Raw genomic sequence first — 261 nt, 5'->3', positions numbered from 1 at the left:
TGCACTTATGGGGCTGTTACATTTACCTCCCCATTTATTCTCCTCGTTTTCTGTTAAGACACACAGAATTTTAGGATGAAGTTTTCAAATTCAATTCGCTATACGCAAGTTTTAAATATCAGGAAATTCTTTTTCAGTTTTATTTAACAATAGAGATTTTATAACAAAATTGAAAATATCCTGAGTTACTTTACAATTTATTGAAATATTTTAGTTTTGTTTTATTTTTTTTATAAAACTGTAATATCAATATAGCTATAG

The sequence above is a fragment of the Procambarus clarkii genome, chromosome 62, assembly GCF_040958095.1.
Source record: "Procambarus clarkii isolate CNS0578487 chromosome 62, FALCON_Pclarkii_2.0, whole genome shotgun sequence".
NCBI lineage: Eukaryota > Metazoa > Arthropoda > Malacostraca > Decapoda > Cambaridae > Procambarus > Procambarus clarkii.
This window is presented reverse-complemented; position numbering follows the sequence as displayed.